Below are 17,710 nucleotides of genomic sequence, written 5' to 3' on the forward strand. Positions count from 1 at the left end.
TACAACAGAAAAGTAAAGTAGCTGCCCAGGATGTCCTGAAATCATGCATCCTAGAGCCATGGCGATCAGACACCCGTGACACACAGGAGGTTCGTTATCATACAGATAGCTGAGCACTTGCCCAGCATGCACAAGGCCCTAGGTTCCACCCCCAGGATCGCACACACACACAAAAAGATAAATAGCCAGCCTGTGCTTCCTCATCTCCAGGAGAGCCTTCCCCGGTCTCGGAGCTCCTGGGAACCTCAATCCCTCCTGAATGAACTGACCAGCACCCACGTGCTCTTCACTGTTTAACTTTTCACACCCCCCACCTCTCCTGCTACACAAGACGGTGAACCTCTTCGTGAAAACTGTTCCGGAGTGATTAGCATCTAGCACATGAACATCACCCAGTACGTGTTAGGTACACGTGTCCCTGCAAACCAGCAGAGACAACAGAACCGCACAGGACTGTGACAGCAGGAGCTACAAGTCAGAGTGACTCCCCTCATCATCACACCATTCATGGATTAGAACATTACAGGGGAGCTCTCCACCCCTTTGGAGGGTGGCGACCAGGCGCATTTCTAAAGCAGAGATTATTTCTCTTCTGCCACAGAGAAGTCCTAACCCACGCGCATGTGTTTAAAAGTACACATGTAACCTGGGACGCAAGATCCCTTTATCTCCAGCACGTAGGGTGTGCTCAGCACCAGGGACTGATCTCTGACCATTTAATGAGACAGAGCTGCAATGTTAGCACGCCGGCACAACGCGACTGCCCCATTTCTGTCACTTTCTAAGAAGGTTCCGGCTGCAGTACTGGGCCCATGGCGTCGCAGGCTTCCCATCTAGTGCTGTCACACAGTCGGCCTGGCTTGCCTTCCCCTTGTATCTGCTTCAGAGGTAAACAAAGGCTCTCCCTCCTAGTTCAGTACCATACAGAGGTTGCAGAGGTGTGAAGCGGTAACTAGGAGGGACGGTTTGGGGTCCTGAGCAAGCTTCTTGCAGCTGAAGACCTTTCAAGTCTCTCCCCGCTCCAAATCCTGTCTGGCCTTGTCAAGCCAGTCTCTGATTCCTCTCCAGGGACAGCCGCAAACCCACTCAGCCACCCCATTAATGGAAGCTGAGGGGAAAGGCTACTAGCCCTTTTCTACCCAATTAGATATACAGAGTCCTCTGCAAGCTCATCAATCCTGTGGCTAAGTCCCAAGAGGGAGGTGGGGAGAAATTCTGAAGCAGACACATGGTCCCCGATCAGCAGTGTCTGAGCGCCTCACGTCCCACAAAGTCACCAAATGGTGCTGCTCCTGAGCCATGTGTAGGTTCCTTAAGATGTTCATCAGCAGAGGCAACAGTCTTATGTCTGAGACACTTGAGTATTGCTGTGTCCACCAATGCGGACAATCTCAGCCACGGTAAATAGCCAGAACTACACAGAAAAAGCATTTGCCAATCTCAGCGTTAGCCACACTGCCACAGTTCCTCGGGGGCATATCAAGCATCACACCCTGGCAGAGCCAAAACAGGACACGGATTCCTCTGTGTCCTCAAGCTCAAGGGCCATGCTCCCAGCCTGAGCTTTCTCTTCAGTTCAGCAAGCAGAAACCATCCACCTTGTAAAAGGCCCTGTGGTGGCATACTTGCCTCAGCAAAACCGTAGGCTAGTCACAGATACACAGAAGAATGCACGTGGCTCTAATAGGCCTGACAGTCATGGCTTCAAATCTGTCTTTCTGCTGACAATGGGGGTCTGGGCATGGCAGCTTCCCTGAACCTCCAGATTCCACTACAGAGCAGTGAAACCCAGCTGCTGCCATCTGAACCACAGACCACAGATAACATGCACAGATGTTTTCTCCCTCCTCCCAAGGAGCCAGCCCATGGTCACCCCTGCATGCTAACAAGCTAAGGGGAGTGGGAAGTCCTGACATACCACCCCCTAGGGCAGCAGGGTTGAATTCCATCTAGAAAGGCTAATCTGGAAGATGGGTCCCAGAGAAAACCAAGACCCTCAAGGGTCTCCAACAGTGACCCTGGGCATCAGTGCAGAGGGCTGCAGTGAGAAGCCAGAGAAGGGCCAACACTAAAACAGCCGCTCCCCCTCTTTTGCCTCTCTCTCTCTCCTGAACTGCTGTTTCATTCCAGAGATGGAGGTGATGAAAATCGTGTACATTCTTTGTGCTGATGCAGTTCTCTCAGGAAAGGGAAAAGGCAAACCAAACTGGTTACTGATTCTGAAATCCCCGTGTGTGTGATACAGTCTGCCTCTAGAAAGCCACGGACCTTTGCTGTTTGCTCCTGGTGCTCTGGAAATAATCGTTCTTCTAGGAACACCTGAACATATACATAATGATGCCGTTACTCCCATTATGCATGTCTCAAAAGCAAATACTTGCTTCTTAAATCTTTCAGGCTTCAACCAAAGACGGAAAAAAAAAAAACCTACAGATGATGTCTACTTCAAATGTGCAGTTCCACTGCTATTTAGCTCAGAAAAAGAAAGGAAAATAAGGCTGCTCTCCACACCAAGCTGGAGAGCCAGGGGTCCAAAGACCCAGGTCCTAGAGCCAGTTCTGGGGTTCAACGGCTGCCCTATAGGTTTGTCTCTATTTCTGGGCTATGTTTCCTGCTGTGTGGAATCTAAGGTCCCTTCTAGCTAACACTGTCCCTAACTCCTGCAGTCTCCTTCAGTAAATTTGCCTCCCACTCGTAGTGAAGACCAGCCCGGAACTATCTGATCAAGGCTTTAAGACTCTATAATGAAATAGAAATGAAAAGACTCATGAAACCACATGGCTCTCAGAGACCACCCCCCACCTCCAACCCCCCACCCCCCACCCCAAAGTTTCACTCTACTAAAGTGAAACCGAACTCCTGACACAGGAGTCGGTCAGCAATACACTTTTTACAATGTTTTCTTCCCACAGTCCTGATGAAGACGGGAAGCAGGCTGGAGGCATGGCTGAAGTGACACCCAGGCTTCCTGAAGGACAACAGTCATTTGGCTTTCCCCGGGCACGGTCCTACCAGAGTAGACTCTGTACCCCTAAACCGGCACACACTGCAAAATACACAAGACATGTCAAATAGCAACCTCATTTCCAAAGCTGAGTGCCAGGCATGTCTCAGTTCAAGAAGTCAAACGGCCTCATGAGAAGAGGTCTAACGACATGGGCATGACAACCCTGACTGTGGCATGCTCACCTTCTCTGAGCATACCCTCTCCTCATCTGCAAAAGGGGGCAGCAGTGGATCTTCCTTTACAGCGACTGGAGGAGGGTTTTAAATGAACATCACATTGTTTAATAAATGCTGTGTAATCATCACATTAATGTTGATAACAATATCACTCTAGGACTACACGTCCAATTCTAACTTCAATAGACACAGGCAGACACAGTGGCAGATAAAGAGGCCTGACAGCCAGGCAGGGTGCTCCTGGGGAACTGCAGCAGCCTTTCTGACACTTCCAGACTTTCTGGAAAAAGAACTATGTCTGAGAAGTAACTCAGAGCTGACTGGGAAGGAAGAGAGAGAACTTATATTGTTCTTGGCCTGTGGGGGAAAAAAAAACTGTAAGAGGGATCTGAGACTAAGTGAGCTGGAAAGGCCACCGAAGCATTAGCAGGCTGTGCCTGGGGGGCAGTGCTTGTCAGGAAGAAACAGGTTAAACAATCATAAACAGTGCAGTGTATATACACAGGTCACAAATGAAGGACAGGCTCACTCACTAAACGGGGGAGGAGGGGGGGCGTAAATTGGGGGCCAAGTAGGTGAGTGAAAAATTAAAACACTGGATGGGAAGCAACAGCCCTGTGGGCTCGAGAGGATGGGGGAGGGGCAGAGAACAAGGTTCAGTCCCACATGGTGGGGTGCATAATTAACCCGTACCCGGAGAACAATGCAGTGAGGAAGTTTGAACCGGGTAGGAGGCCAAAAAGAGAAAGCGAGCATTTGTTAGGAAAGGTGGAAAAAGAAAACAGAGTGAGAGGGGGGAAAAAAAGCAAACGGTGAAATTTCTGTGCTTTGAAAGTGGGATCGAAAAAGATGAGCAAGAACCTAGAAGGTCTGGAGAAGTTAGAAAACACTAGACAACAGACCGGAGGTAAAGGGAGCCGGAAAAATCGTGGGGTGAGGGAGAGATTCAGCTCCGGGAAGCCTTGGTAACCAACGGTGAATAAATTCAAATTACTATTCTACTTATCAATGCCATGATCCCATGCTGGGCAGCAACTATAGTAGCTTGGCTCGCTTGTGTTTGGTTTGGTTTATTGTAGGGATTTTTGTTTGTTTCACTCGGAGAAGAAATCTGCTTGGGCTCTGTAACTTTGCAGTGGCCCGCCACCACAAGCCACCTGAATTCCTCTCCGACGCCTGCTGCAGCCGTACCTTCCTGAGACTGACTGGCCAGTCTAGCAATTCCCCATATCCTGAACAGAACTAGAGCCAAACCAACTCTGCCAACTCACTCTCAATGCAAGTGACGACAAAGTCCCCAAGTCTTTCTTCCAGGCTGCGTCCCAGTAGGGACCTGGAGAGAAACTTGCTTTCTAATCCAAGGGCTCCAACCAAACGCCATCCCCTCCATGCACAGGTCACGCTCTCCGAGGAAGGAAGCGTTCAAGGGGCCAGCGGCGGCCAACCTTTGTCCGTCGTCCTGGCGCAACCCCGCAGCCCGCCCTGCGAGCCAGGAGCGCAGGTAGATAGAGTTTCAGGGTAATCCCTGACGGGTCGCGAGGGAAAGGCACCGGCTAGAACAGCACACCGCGCCCTCCCCGGGGGGCGCTGCCGAGCGAGCCCAGAGCACCGAGCAGCCGCTACCAGGCGGAGCGCACCCACTGGCGCAACAGGTGAGCAGCCCCGGCCGGTCCCACGAGCAGGAACTGGCAGCGGGACACCCTCAAGTCACGGAGGCCGTCCTTGGCGCTCAGCTCCTCCGCGATGCCCACCTGAGAGCCCCCGTCCCGCAGAGCCGAGCGCCTCCCTGGGCAGCCTCACCTCAGCGGTCCCCACTCCATCGAAGCTCCGAAGCTCGCGTATCCAAGAAGCCCTGCGCGCCCGCGGCCGGCTCCAGCGCGGCTCCAGCCGCGAGCTCGCCAGGCTCTGCGCGCCGTGGCCTCCCCAGAAAGAGCAGCGCAGATTCCGCCCTCCCGCGCTTCGCCGCCTCCTCCCACGGGCCACGCCCCCAGCCCGCTCCCGAAGCCACGCCCACACACCGCTTCCCTGCAGCCACGCCCCCGAACCCGCCCCCGGGGCGGGGGGGGGATGTCTTCGCAGCTCCCCCCCAACCCCTGCTCCGCCAGCCTTCTCCACCGGGGGCCACGCCCCCAGCTCCTCTTCCCTTGAGCTCGCCCCTACCCGCTGGGTTTGTTTTTTTCCCCTGGCTAACGCTCCAGCTGCGCACTCTGTGCCCACCGCCCCACCCCACCCCGCCAGGCCACGCCCTTGGCCTCAGAAGACACCCTCAACCTAACTTACTTCGTGCCCCGCCTCTCGCCACGCCCCTGGCACATCCCCCCCACCTCTCCACCTCCCCCACACCCCCACCACGGTCACCTCCAGGTTGTGCCTCCTTGCCACTCACTCTCTCCAAGTTATGCCCTCCGCCCCTTCACCCCTACTACCCTCTCTAGCCACTCCTCCTTCATCTTCCCCAAAGATCCCCCCCTCCCCCAATAAGACCGAGACTCTGTCCCCCACCTCCCAGCCCTGCTACGGATCACCGTGGCTACTCACACATTGGCACCGCACAGTGGTTCTTTCCTGCTCCTTACCTGCCAACTCCCCGGCCCCGCCTGGGTGAAAGCAGCTGCGTCGCCTGGGCGACCGCCTGACGCGCACTGCCCCTTCTCTGCTTGGCTTGCACACCTTCCTCAGGCTTATGGCTATTCTCTGTGCGGGCTCGCCTGTTGAGTCCATGAGAATTCAGGCTGAAGATGCTTTGACCTTCTGTTTTCCCAGGGCCTGGATTATGAACTCTCCCAAAGAACTACTTTTCTTGGCTCAACTGAAACCGCAGAGGGGAAGCAGCCCTTCTGTGCCAGGATCTGTGACAGGATCTGTGATAGCCCCCCACCTTCCCCAAATGTGCTGTGGTTATTTTTGAGGAATTCATAAAACAAGTACATTCTTTTAAAACATGTGATTTGCTGCGAGGATTCCTTTGAATGATTACAATATGCCAGCATGATTATTCTAAATATTATAAATTACTTTATAACCAAAGAACAATCACTATTTTAGAGAAAACAATATGTAAAAGCATATACCAATGAAAAGTCTAAATTATAGATTATTTGAATACAATAATTTATTTCTTTAAGAAATTCATACAATATATTTTGATCATATTCACCCTCATTCCTTCCCAACTCTTATTTTATTTCTGTCTATGTGCATATGTGTCTATGTGAGTGAGTATTCTCAATTTATGTGACCAGCCTAAAGAAGGAGTCAGATCCCCTGGAGCTGGAGTTACGGGCTATTGTGAGCCTCCTAATGTGGGTGCTGGAATCTAAGCTGTGGTCTTCTGGAAGAGTAGGAACTGCGCTTAGCTGCTAAGTCATCTCTCCAGCCCTAAATTAATTTTGTGTATGTTCTTTTTTGTTTGTTTTGCTTTGCTTTTTGTTTTTCTAGACAAGGTTTCTTTGTGTAGCCCTTGGTTGTCCTGGAACTAGCTCTGTAGACCAGGCTGGCCTTGAGATCTGCCTGCCTCTGCCTCCCAAGTGCTGGATTAAAGGCGTGAGCAGCCGTGGTGGCACAGGCCTTTAATCCCAGCACTTGGGAGGCAGAGGCAGGTGGATCTCTGTGAGTTAGAGTCCAGCCTGGGCTACAGAGTGAGTTCCAGGACAGGCTCCAAAGCTACACAGAGAAACCCTGTCTCAAAAAACCAAAAAAAAAAAAAAAAAAAAAAAGCATGAGCCACCACTGCCCAGCTTGTGTGTTCTTTTGGTTTTCAGAGACAGGGTTTCTCTGTGTAACAGCCCTAGCTGTCCTGGAACTCACTCTATAGACCAGGCTGGCCTCAAACTCACAGAGAATCTGCCTGCCTCTGCCTCCCAAGTACTGGAATTAAAGGCAAGCAAACCCACTGTGTGGGAGCTTAGCAAGAGATTTAAAAAAAAAAAAAACTATTATAAAATTTTACAGACATAGCATGAGAGGCTAATACTATTAGATAATCCATATTTTATTTTACACAAGCTTAATAAAATCCACATGAAGCCTTCATACATTAAATCTATTTTAGCATTGTCAGAATATTTTTATTATTCCTTTAAAATCAGCACAAATGTGGAAAGCAGATTTTTATTTTTCTTTAAAGAATCTGCTTCAAACAATTACTTCTGACTGTTTGGAAACCACTATTAATATTTATATGCAATGCTCTTTTGTCACCTGGCTCTCAGATTTATGGATTTATGTGTTTGACTGAAAGCCATCCTGCCTCCCCGACACTTCGGATGACCCAGGCAAGCCTTTTACCTTGCCAAGTTAAGCTTCCTCTTCAGTGGACCTTTGACAGTGGGACCTCCACCTCCGCATTTTTCAGAAAATTAAAACTGTAGCCCGTGTCACACGCTTGCTGTCATGCACAGGTACTTGACAGTGCAATTCCTGGTCCTTAAAGCGAGACGCATTTTCAGGGTTTCCGTGGGAGTTGCATGAACTCCACGAATAAAGCTCCTGATTCAGATTTTAAACTTGTTAGAGAAAGACCTGAGGTCAAGAGAAAAATCATTGATGTGATGGAGAAAGACTGGGCACTCTCTTGCATCATGTCAGTCATCACCACATGACTCCAATTCTTACTCGTCTATTAAATGATGGACCAGGGACAGAGATCTCAAAACTTCCTTCTATTTCCATCATTCCGAAAATATGTTCCACAAAACATGATTTCTAAGTCAAAGAACAAAGCCCTGCCTCAGTCTCTATGGGCTGCTGTTCCCATGTCTGCCTGTGGCTGCCCACCACTCACAACCCTGCACACAGCACCGACACATGCACTCCCCACAGATAGGAACCACCCAAAAGTCTTTCTCACATTCTCCTTCTCACTGATTGTCGGGTACCTGAGTCTCCCTTCACCCAAGATCCATCATAACCATGCTGATTCTTTTTCAGTTTTTTTTTTATTCTTTGATAATTTCATACATGTGGTCAATGCTTCTTGTTCAGACACCCACCTTCAGCTCCCCCTTCCCACTCCCCGAACCCTCCCAACATGTCCCCCCTCACCTTTTTTTGTATCACCCACTGAGTGCATTAGCGCTGACTGTATGCACACGGGTGTGAGGCCATCCATAGAAGCAGGGACAACCTGTGGGTGGCTACATGGCAGAAGAGAGATTACTCACCCTCTGCTAAACACGGGTGCTTTGGGCTGGAGCCTATCCGGGTATAAAGGCCCCCAGCTCTCAACGAGTCTAAAGTGCGCCCGACCATACTTTCTCTGAATTTAGGATCTTTTTGCCTTAATATTCATTGAGTGCTTAATATACTATGTGATTCACACTCATTGTCTACTAAAAGCAATCTATAAGGCACTGTGTAACACGAATCTTAAAAGGTTTTATAACAAAAAACCCAGACCCGCATATTGGGGTGAAAGCTGAAAGATCAGAGAAGCAGAGCAAGCCAGCCACAAGTTCTTACCTCTAAGAAATTCTCAGTCTAAAGAGAATGAGTTCCTGTTTCCTCACGCCTTATATGCCTTTCTCTGCCCAGACATCACTTCCTGGGATTAAAGGCGTGTGTGCTTCCCAAGCAAAGGCATGAGCTCTCAAGTTCTGGGATTAAAGGTGTGTGTCACCACTGCCTGGCTGTTTCTCTCATGTAGCCCAATGTGACCTTGAACTCAGAGATCTAGACAGATCTCTGCCTCCCGAGGAGTGATAGGATTAAAGGTGTGTGCCACCACTGTCTGGCCTTTATATCTAATCTAGTGGCTGGCTCTGTCCTCTGATCCCCAGGTAAGCTTTACTGGGGTACACAATATATCACCACAGCACTATCATCATTTTCATTCATAGTTGAGGAAATTAGAGTCCAGAGGGGTTGAGTGAGTGGCCTAAGGTCACCCAGTAAGTCAGGCAGCTGGGGTTTGATCAAATGCACCAGCTTTTCAATGGGGACGGGAGCAGTGTTGTGGTTCCTCCAAGGTTCAGGGGAGGCACTGCTGTGTTCAGTTTACTGCAAGCTCCCTCCCATCCCAAAATGAGCTGGGGTTTCTAAGAAGGGACAAGGGAGAATGGGAAGCATCTTTCTCCAGATTTTAGCGCTGTTTCTTTGAGAACCTTCTCCAGTGACTAGATTCTCCCAAAAAGACTACAACCACTACTTTTCTCCACCTTCTAATAATGATTCTATCCAGGGACTAGTCATTCTACCTATCAGGTCAGAACCCATATGACCTAATCATGTCTAGAAATGCCATCACCGATGCACCCAGAGGTTCACTTTACTAGTTAATCCCCATTGAGGTGATCAGGTTGACAATTAAGATCAGTGAGTGATAAGGGTGAAGTGGGAACAGCTTCCAGAGCTCACACACAGGCCCCGCTCTGTCTTCAAAACCCGTGGCATTTCTACCGCTTTGCCTTGTTTTAGCACCAGTAAGACTGTGTACTCCTAGGGGCAGTATTTTTTAAACTTTCTTTACTTTGGGACCTCCCATAGAACTAGGTACATAGTAGATACTAACTAATCCATAAAATAGTAAAAATAACAATGATAATACACTATTTGTTACCGGTATGTGCTTTAAAGCATATTAATTGGAGAATGTTATAAATATAAAATACAAAGTAAAGCCAGTTTCTGAAATTGGGGCTCCAACAATCGAGGCACGTTGCCAGTTCTTTCTGGCTGTTTTAATGGTTCATGTTGAACAATGATTCCTCTCCCCTCCAAAATTCTACTAAGCAAACACTCAATAAGCACTATAACCCATGACTATGGTTTGAAATAGATCATGTGACCCATTTTGAATTCCACGCTTGACCAAAATCTTCCATTTTAAAATCCAAGCAAATTCTTCCTTTTTCCCATCAACTTCCAAAGCCCAGAAGAACAGATGGGAGAGAACAAGATGACTCACTGTTTACTTGTAAGTAGCCTCGAATGATGAGGAACAAAACACAGAGAATTGTATTATGGGTGACCTTAAGACAGAGAGAGCACAGATGCACTACTCCCTAAGGGACGTCGGGGGAGTCTCCAGGGCTGATGAACAAAGGAGGTTCGGGGAAAGTGGGCTAGCACCAGTCAGGTTCTTGGGAGTGTGACACAGTGAGGCAAAGGTGTGCATCCGAACAAGGATTCTAATGGCACTTTCTAGACTGACTGCATCGAGATATGCCAACCGCTCCCTGAACATGTTTGCAAGTGAACCTGGTAATGTTTACAAGTAATAAAAGTGTTGGCTAGCACTCTCTGACACAGGGCACTCTGCAAGTTTCACCTGCTGTTGAGTTGCTACTTCTCTCATAGCTGTGACCAAACCTCTGACAAGAAGGATCTTAAACAGGGGTTGGGGTGGCTGGGGAGATGATGGCTCAGTCTGTAAGGTGCCTGCTGCGCAAACACAAGGATTTGACTTTGCATAGACTCCACAGAAGAAGTCAAGCAGTGACTGCCTGTAATCCCAGCCTGGGGAGGGAGGCTGGGGTGGAGGTAGCAGAGACAAGCGGATCTGTGAAGCTCACTGGCTAGCTAGCCTAGCTGAATCAATGAGCATCAGGTTCAGTAAGATCCTGTTTCTAAAGCATTTTTTTAAGGTGGAGATTGATCTAGAAAAGACACCTGAGGGTAGCCAGGGCACGCGCGCACGTGCACACACACACACACACACACACACACACACACACACACACACACACACACACTTATGCACATGCACACACAAACATGAGAGAGAGGGGGAGAGGGGGAGGGAGAGGGAGAGGAGGGGTGGGGAAGGGAGGGAGAGAGGCAGGATGCAATGGAAGGGAGGAAGGATTCATTTTCATTCAGGAGTATAAGGAGATTGATCAGTCAATCACCCCCAGAAACACCCTCACAGGCAAGTCAGCATGTCTCCTAGGTGATTCTAAATCCAATTGATATGACAGTGAAGTCTACTTGTAACAGCCACATGCCCCAGTCAGTCTTGGGAAGGCGAGCACAGGTTTTGGCATCAGAGCTAAGTTATGATAATCATAACTGAGTAGCTATATGCCTTAGAACAAGGTAGTTTATCTCTCTTAGTCTTGGGGCATGGTTTTTTTTTTTATTGTTGAGGTATAACTTAGATATTATGAAGCAACTAAATCTTTTCTGTTTTGTTTTTTCTTTTATTGGAAATAGATTTTTTCATACAATATATTCTGATAATGGTTCCCCTCCTCTCACTCATTCTAGTTCCTCCTTTCTTCCTCCCCCCATCTGGATCCACACCCTTTCTGTCTCTCATTATGGCCAGCAACCAGAAGCTGGTCAGCCTGAAGACTCAGGATAGACCCAAACACAACTGAGAAAAAAAAAAAAGTCAATGAAATGATTCCTAATGATATTGTGCTATACTCATAGATCAATGCCTAGCCCAATTGTCATCAGAGAGCCTTCATCTAGCAACTGATTAGAGCAGATGCAGAGACAGACCCACAGCCAAACACTAGGCAGAGCCAGGGGAACCCCACAGAAGGGCAGGGGAAGGTTTGTAGGAGTCAGAGGGGTAGAGGATACCTAGAGAACACGGCCCATAGAATCAACTAAGTCGGGCTCATAGTGGCTCATAGAGACTAGAGTGACAATCACAGAGCTTGTGTGGGTCTGACCTAGGTCCTCTGCATATACCTTACAGTTGTGTAGTTTGGTGTTTTTCTAGGACTCCTAACAGTGGGAGTAGGGTTTCTCTAACTCTTTTGCCTGCTCTTGGGACCCTTTTCCTCCTACTGAGTTGTCTCGTCCAGCATATGTATCCTAGGATAGAACTCCAGTTGTCAGGCTTGAAGGCAAGTACTTTCACGGTTGCATCACCTTCCTGGCCCCCAGCCTATGACTTGATTACAGCGTTGTGAGACCTGAGCAAACATACAGCTGTGTGTGTGTGGTGTGTGTGTGTGTGTGTGTGTGTGTGTGTATGTGTGTGTGTGTGTGTGTGTGTGTGTGTGTGTGTGTGTGTGTGTGTGACTTTATTGCTAGGTTCCTTTAGCAGAACAGTATTATTTGGTTTTCCCCTAGATCCCTGGTGTTGGTTAAATCGGCGCTGCTGATTGGAGAGTGCTGATTGGAAGAATCACAAGCCATGGTTACCTTTTTAGAGCTTTATTGGGGCGGGGAAGAGGGAGAGAGAGAGAGAGAGAGAGAGAGAGAGAGAGAGAGAGAGAGAGAGAGAGAGAGAGGAAAGGAGAGAGGACAGACGGAAGGAAAGAGAGCAGAAAGAGAAGAAGGGAGGAAGAAGAGTTTAGAGCTTTAGCAGAAAGCTTGGAGATAAAGCACCTTTTTTATTTGTCCATTCGCTGGCAGAAGTTTCTGTGACTCTGTTACGCAGCCAGATTTACCGGTGTCCGCCCCTTTGTTCTATGGCTTTTGCCCATTTGCTGGCAGAAGTTCCCGCAAAGCTGTTATTCGGCCAGAGTTATCGGTCTGTCTAGTCTCAGGCTCTTGGTGACCCAAGCAGCATTGGCTGTGGGTTCCATCTCATGGTCTGAGCCACAGCTGATGTTTGAAGCTGTCAATGTCAAGGTGGCTGAGCTCAGATTCTACTCTTCTACAGAATGGAACCTCACAAGAAGTGTTACCTTCTGGGAATGCAAGCAGAGCTAAAATCAGAACAAAAATCAAATTGTGAAAAGCAATTAAAAGAGCCAACAGGCAGGGATACAGCTCAGAGAGAGGAAGTTTGCCTAGCGGGCACAGGCCCTGGGTTCAATCCTTGGAACTGGATCTGGGAAAATTGAGTATGAATGCACATAAACACAGGGGCCAGTGTTGATCTTGAAGCCAGACTGAACTTCCATCTGTAAAAATGGCTATTTTCATTTTCTCTCAAATGAACTGGTGTGAGCCATTGCGAACTGTTTTTGCTAGCACAGAGCTGTGGTTTGGGGTGTAATTTACCAGGTTGCAATTTCTTCTCATTGTTCAAATTGTCCTACAGGGAAAATTTTATTGTTAGCTTCATGTTTACAGTGGGGAAATGGGGGCGGAGAATAGTTACACAAACGGTTTCAGGTTCTCAGCTGTACATGGTTGACAGAACCGCGATTGAAACTTAGTTGAGGCTTGGGATTCAGCTCACTGCAAGGGCTTGCCCAGTATGTGCAAAACCCTGGCATAGTGGTTTGAATAAGACTGGTCTCTGTAGGCTCATATGTTTGAATAACTGGCCCCCAACTGTTGGAGCGCTTGGGAAGTCAGAGGTGTGGCCTCGCTGGAGGAGGTGTGTCCTTGGGGGTGGGCTTTGAGGTTTCTAAAGACTTGCACCGTTCCCCTGTTCTCCCTTTCTCTGCCTCATGGTTGTAGATCCCAGCTCCCAGCTGCTCCTGCTGCCATGCCTTTGCTCTGATATTACAGACTCAACCCCTCTGGAACTGTAAACCCTATTAAACACTTTCTTTTATACATTGCTTTGGTCATGGCGTTTTATCACAATAGGAAAGTGACTAAGACACCTGGTTCTTTCCTCAACATGGTGAAAAGAAATACACCAACAGAGAGCTGCCTAGCTTTCAAAGGTCAGGCACAATCAGTCTGGACATCTGGCCGCTGAAGGAGTCCTGTCCACTCGCAGTGTAGGCCTCGCAGGGCTACTGCAGGAAGCACCTGAGGCCCATAGGTCATGATCTGGACTTGGTTTCTGAAGGTGAGTGATTTAGAACAAGTCTCCTAATCCATGTGAGTTTGTATTCTCATCTTCGAAATGAGGATTCCATCTCTTCCCAGAATTACTGTAGGAATGGACTCAAACATGCAAAGGCTCAGATAAGGACTTGCCAGCTCCCAAATGGGACTCTTGCAATGGCATTTGTGTGTCAACTTGAGGGAACCACCATACTCAGTGGTTTAGTTAAATACCGTTTAAGATGCTGCCAGCAGTGTTTTAAAAAAGATGTAATTAATGTTTAAGCTTACAGACTTTAAGTAAATGGCTTTTGATAATGTAAGTAGACACCATCCAGTCAGTTCAAGGCCTTGAAAGATCATCAGTGCCCAAAGGAGAGGATCTGGGCATCAAGACTTCAAAATTGACCTTCATCTGAGTCTCCAACTGGAGATCTGTTCTACAGATTTTGGGCTTGTCAGCCCCCACACAATCCACCAAATCAACAACTTAGATTAACCAGCATAGATACAAGATTCCTAATGACTTAACAGGAAGATTCTGGAGGCAAAAAAAAAAAAAAAATGGACAAATGTAAGGATCTTTCTCAAACCTTTGACCACAACCAAAGTCACACAGGAATTATTTCACCACAAACCCAAAGACACATAGAGGACAGTGAAAAGGTGCCGCCTAGTGCTAACAGCAGATGCCGCTGGACACTCTATTCTGTGTTGTTTCATTTCATTCTGGACCCACTGAGGGACGGGTCCCTGCAGATGGAAATGCACTGTAGTGACCAGCATGAAGTGATAGCAGATGGGCACAGGCAGGACAGCCCTTCTCTCTGCACCTCTGATTCCTCTGGGGGTTCCAGTGTTTCAGCTTCTGTCCTGCACCTTCTGCTAGATAAGCTGATGCTATTTCCTTCTCTGGTAAACCCTAATTACCACTTTAAACTCTCAGAAATCATACTTACATGATGGCATTGACATTACATGTTATCATGTAACTGAAAAACCTAAGTGGGGTCTATTTCTTTTCTGGTTTGATATTTCCATATAATAAAAAGGCAGGGACCTAGGCTTACCCCCTTCACAACTCCCTTTCACAAGAATTTACCGGAGTACTGTTATCTTAGTTACTTTTCTATTGCTATGCTAAGACACCATGTCCAAGGAAACTTATAGAAGAATTTATTGGGCTTACGGCTTCAGAAGGTGAGTCCATGACCAGTGTGGTGGGAAGCACGGTAGCAGGCAGGCAGACATGGTGCTTTAGCAGTAGCTGAGATCTTACATGTTGGGACAACAGCCGTGATTCAAACAGAGAGAGCTAACTGGGAATGGGGTGGTCTTTTAAAATCTCAAAGCCCACTCCCAGTGACATGCCTCCTCCAACAAGGCCACATCTTCTAATCCTTCCCAAACAGTTCTACCAACTTGAGACCAAGCATTCATACACATGAGCCTATGGGGGCCATTCTCATTTAAACCACCACAACCATAAAAATTCTATGATTCACTCACATCTATAATCCCCAACGAATCATGTATCTCTCACCAGACAATGACTCCTCCTCTTGTCCTTTGCAATGCTTACAACGGAATATAGGACTTCACTCACGTTAGGAAGTATCCCATTGCTGAGCTATATCCCACTAAATTGCTCAAGCTAACCTTGAACTCTGTAGTTCAGGAGAGCTTTGAACTGACAATCTTCCTGCCTTAGTCTCCCAAGTGGCTGGGATTACAGCATTACTGGGCCCAGTTTAAAACTATTTCTTAAAGGTCTCACTACCTTAACACCACCACAGTGAACACAAGGCCTCTCATGCATGACTCAAAACAAACCACAGCCACGCCATAGCACTGGGGGCACACCTCGGTGCTGTCCTACCCAACCCCCTGGCTATCTTTGAAGAATTAATCAACTTCAGCTTTTTTCCTCAGCATGCTACTTCCAGAAAGACACCAGACCTGAAGCAGAAATACAAATCCTTGGTGCACACACACAGATAACCAGTGTCACAGACATGATATCTAATATGATTGAGCGGAGGCTTTAAAAATGATGGGAGGGCTCTTCCTGTAAGCGGCCTGAGGTGACCCTGTGAAGATGGTTCGCTCCTCTCTTGATCCAGAAAACCCTACAAAATCATGGAAATCAAGAGGTTCAAATCTTCGGGTTCACTTAAAGAACACTCGTGAAACTGCCCCAGCCATCAAGGGTATGCATATCTGAAAAGCCACCAAATGTCTGAAAGATGTCACTTTAAAGAAGCCATGTGTGCTTTTCTGGTGGTATAATGGTGGAGTCGGTAGGTACGCTCAGGCCAAACAATGGAGACAGGGCCAAACTGGACACAGGGCCGGTGGCCTAAAAGGAGTGCTGAATTCTTGCTGCACGAGCTTAAAAATGCAGAGAGTGATGCTGAACTGAAGGGTTTAGATGTAGCTTCTCTAGTTGAACACATCCAGGTGAATGAAGCACCTGAGATGCGCCAGATGGACTTACAGAGCTCATGGCTGGATTAACCCGTCCCTGAGCTCCCCCTGCCACATTGAGAGGATCCTCACTGAAAAGGAACAAATTGTTCCAAAGCCAGAAGAGGAGGTTGCACAGAAGAAAAAGACATCCCAGAAAAAAACGGAAACTAAAACTATGGCACGGGAATAAATTCAGCATAAAATAAATGCAGATGAAAGTAAAGGTCTAAGCCTCGTCTCAGATGGCCTGTCAATCAACCCTGATGGGAGGGGTGTGTTTATCATGCTGGAAAGGTTTATTAAAGTGATCAAACAGTGAAACAGACTGTTGGAAAACAACTAAGCTATGGAAAAATGACTGTGTCTAGTTTTATTGAATTAGCATTTACTGGGGAACTACTGTGTAGAAGACAATAGGATCTTGGTTATATAATAAATCTGCCTATAGGGGAAGGAATTCTTTACAGTTGATCCTAATTAAGCTATAATAATATGTTTAGAATATTTTTATAAATGATTTGTTAGAAAGGGCAATACCCAAATGTTAAGCTGTATAATTATTTTAAGGATTTTTTTGAAGTTAGTGTGTTAATGCCCCTCTTAGACATGTTTGACATCTTACTGATTTGGGTGGGAGGGACCATGTCATCAAATGGTTTTCTATCATAAAAAAAAAAATGAGGGGAGGTTGGTTGGAGAGTTGAGAGTCTCTGCAAGATTCTGATTCAGTCTTGCTCTTGACATTTTGGCAGCATGGACCAACAACTTGGATAAGGAAGTGCATGGCAACAAGAGAATTCTAGTCTACCAGTGGTGTGGAGAGAGATCTGGGAAGCTTGAGGAAGGCAGGAAGGACAGGGTGGTGAGGGAGGGCACGGGCCTTGATGTTTATTTCACGAGAGTCACTTGTTTATTGTTCATGGTTTCCATGAGTGTCTGTACCGGGAAGGGCTCCGAGCAGTGTGCTGCATGAGAGAGCTCTGATTTGATGGTGACTAGCCCTCAAGGAATGTAAACTCCACCCATAAACAAAGACAGCATGAGGGTTTCAGTGTTGTGTAGGACCAAAGGAAGAAATGGTTGTGACTGAGGCAGTCTGGGAGGAGAGAGCTGAGAGACCCACAGGGCCAGCTAGGATTTAGGTTAACCCTTGCCATCCTGGAGGCCTGGTAAAGTGGCCCCCGCTGTTGGGGTAGCGAGGCCTAGAATTGGGTCCTGACCTTTTTATTCTATGTTGAACCAGAAGAGGACTAGGCACTGCTTTGGTTGTTCAGTTAGATGAGAACATATAATATCAGTATTGTTGAATAAATTGGATTTCCAAGAGTTCAAAGTTATAGATGGGGTTTACCAAAGAAAGGAAAACAGAATCCATTTAAGATAGGCATAGGACAGAAGCTTTGGAGGAGGAAGCAGAGAGAAGGGGCTA

General features: G+C 47.5%; 1 protein-coding gene across 6 annotated transcripts in view; it reads right to left on the reverse strand.

Annotated features, from left to right (window-relative positions):
* The window catches only part of Spata13 (spermatogenesis associated 13), a 222,753-nt gene that overhangs the window by 135,533 nt on the left and 69,510 nt on the right, over nucleotides 1–17,710 (reverse strand). For 2 of the 6 annotated variants that reach the window (XM_052733039.1, XM_052733036.1), the window contains exon 1: nucleotides 4,984–5,083. The exons of 2 other annotated variants lie outside the window; for them this stretch is intronic. The gene's annotated coding sequence lies outside the window, so the exon portion shown is untranslated. Of the gene's footprint in view, nucleotides 1–4,983; nucleotides 5,163–17,710 lie in introns of those variants that run through there. 2 more of the 6 variants (XM_052733041.1, XM_052733034.1) reach the window with 2 other exon arrangements.

The sequence above is a fragment of the Peromyscus californicus genome, unplaced genomic scaffold (genome assembly GCF_007827085.1).
Source record: "Peromyscus californicus insignis strain IS unplaced genomic scaffold, ASM782708v3 Scaffold_12__1_contigs__length_115047231, whole genome shotgun sequence".
Lineage (NCBI taxonomy): Eukaryota > Metazoa > Chordata > Mammalia > Rodentia > Cricetidae > Peromyscus > Peromyscus californicus.